This window comes from Nicotiana tomentosiformis, chromosome 8, assembly GCF_000390325.3.
Source record: "Nicotiana tomentosiformis chromosome 8, ASM39032v3, whole genome shotgun sequence".
Taxonomy (NCBI): Eukaryota; Viridiplantae; Streptophyta; class Magnoliopsida; order Solanales; family Solanaceae; genus Nicotiana; species Nicotiana tomentosiformis.
The window spans coordinates 74974277-74976657 of NC_090819.1; the positions used below are offsets into that span (position 1 = coordinate 74974277).

Genomic DNA, 2381 nt, shown 5'->3' on the forward strand with positions numbered 1-2381 from the left:
TAATTCTATTTGCATAATAAATCTCAAAATAAAGGAATTTTTCTTGGATGTAAGATATCGGTAAAGAGGAGAACTTTCTTTGCAAGTCATTATACATGCGTTCATGTTTTGCGTCAGGGCTAGGTCCAACTACATGAGCATGGTTCGTTTTGACCATTTGGCTCTTACAACTTTTCCTATTGGAACCCCGTTATTGCGAAATAACTTCTTTGCATCATCACAATAAAATCTTCAAAAATCAGCATTAATACCACAATGTACATATCAAAAAAGGAGACTCAATGAATTCCAATCGCAAAATACTTTAACCACAAATGAAAATTCAGATATTATTTGGAGAGTACATATTATTTAAAGAGTACATATTATTTCTTATTTTATTTTATTTTTGGAAGATAAAAGGGATTCTGGAGTATAAATAGCAAAGCCGGTGATGGCACTAGAAAAAGGTGCAAGACAAACAATATAAATGTATCCCTTTGTGATTGAAATTCAGATTTGAATGTTGAGGTTTTTGATGAAGTAAAAAGAGAAAAATCAGTTTGTTGGACGATGAAATCTTCTTTAAAGTATTTTCTGGTATGTTTCTGCTTCTCCGTAAGAAATGGATGGTGGCAGAAAGAATAGGTATTTTATGGGACTATTTTTAAATTGACTAAATACGGGTACTTATTTAAGATTGTGTCGGTATATTGGGTATTTTTCTCATTAATTTTATAGTCTAAGCTAAAAAGAATACAGCTTCTTGTGTCCTTTAATTTTTATACTAAATACTTAAAATATGTTCTATCCTATATGGAGTACACACGTGTTCGGAGACTAGAAATACATATAATACACATTAGCTTGTTTAGTAATAGTATTCTTTGAAATTCATATGCAGAGCCACTATATTACATATTATTAGAATGTACTGTCCCAAAAATGTATGAGACGTTTTCTTATTTTAAAATTTCTTATCTAAATAAATTAAACAATTATAAAATATAAGAAAAAAGAGACTAGCTTAAGGGGGGAAAAAGAAAAAAATATCCGTCATAATAAAATTACACCCAGTTAAGAGCTAGACTTTAGCTTATGACAAAAACGAAGAAACAAAAAAGAAATAACCGAAGAGAAAAGAAAAAAAGAAAAACAAAAAAATAGAAGCTTGCCTTTTGCTTTTAATCTTTAGTCTCGGAGGTACCGAAAATACCAAATTTGCAAAGTATCAATTACAGAAAATCCGCTAAGGCCTCATTTATTTTTTTTAAGATTAAGACGTCTGAATCTGAATACACATCTGAATATCAAGCTGTGTATTAAGATTAATATATCTGAATCTGAATATATATCTGAATATATTAAGATGTGTATTAAGATCTGAATACTAAATAATTAAGACTGTTTGATTTTTAACATCTGAATGTATAAAATTTATCTTTATTTAAAAATTAATAAACATAAAATTCAAATGAAATACTAACTAATCTAATATTCTATCAATAAAATATATAATTTTTTAAAATATGATAGTTGTTGGTGGTAATGGCTAACGGGTGAATGACGACTAGAGGTGTTGGTTGGTGGTAGTTTTGGTTGAATGGTGGTTCATGCTAGTAGCTAGTAGTGATTGGTAGTGGTGGCGATTATGATTGAGGATGATGGTGGTGGGTGGTGATAGTTAATAATGACGGGTGGTGGTAGTAATTGTTATTGAGGAATGTGGTGCCGACTGTGGTTGTAGATGGTGATGGGGTGGTTAGTTGTGGTAGTTGAGGCAGATGAGTGTTGATTGTGGGTGAGAATGATGGTGGTCGGAGTGGTGGGGATGGTGGGTGGTGATGGTCGATAATAGTGGCGGCTATGATTGAGGATGATGGTGGCGTGGCGATGGTGGTGGTGGCATAGTGGTAGTTGATAATGGTAGGCGGTGGCGATAGTTAATAATAAATATGTGATAGCATCTTAATGAAATTAAGTCTCTGTTATAGATCTTAATCATACAGATCTATTCAGATCCATTAAGTGGCTGTAAAGTAAAAAAAATAAACACACTTAATGATTAAGATCTGAATAATTAAGATTCAGACTTTAAAAACAAACACACTTAATGTCTGGGATCTGAATGATTAAGATTCAGACATTCATTAAGTGCAAACAAACAAGGCCTAAGTTTGTACCAACTGGGTCATGAATGGGTTAACTCCATTTTCGACTCTCGTGTTATACTTGATTTAAACAGAAAATCAAGTATATGAGATTTCCATCCTTTAATATTTTTATCTAACAGTTCACAATATATATATATATATATATAAATAATATTAATTAAAAAAAGAATACAATTTACACAAGTAATTCATGCTTTGAGTCCTAAACTACCCGGACTTTAACATTAA

General features: G+C 31.2%; 1 long non-coding RNA gene across 1 annotated transcript; it reads left to right on the plus strand.

Moving 5' to 3' along the window:
- Window positions 1-1228: 1228 nt before the first annotated feature.
- On the plus strand, window positions 1229-1459 carry LOC138896670 (uncharacterized). The gene is made up of 2 exons (XR_011410059.1): window positions 1229-1296; window positions 1349-1459. It is a non-coding gene; the product is annotated as an uncharacterized lncRNA (long non-coding RNA).
- Window positions 1460-2381: the final 922 nt, after the last annotated feature.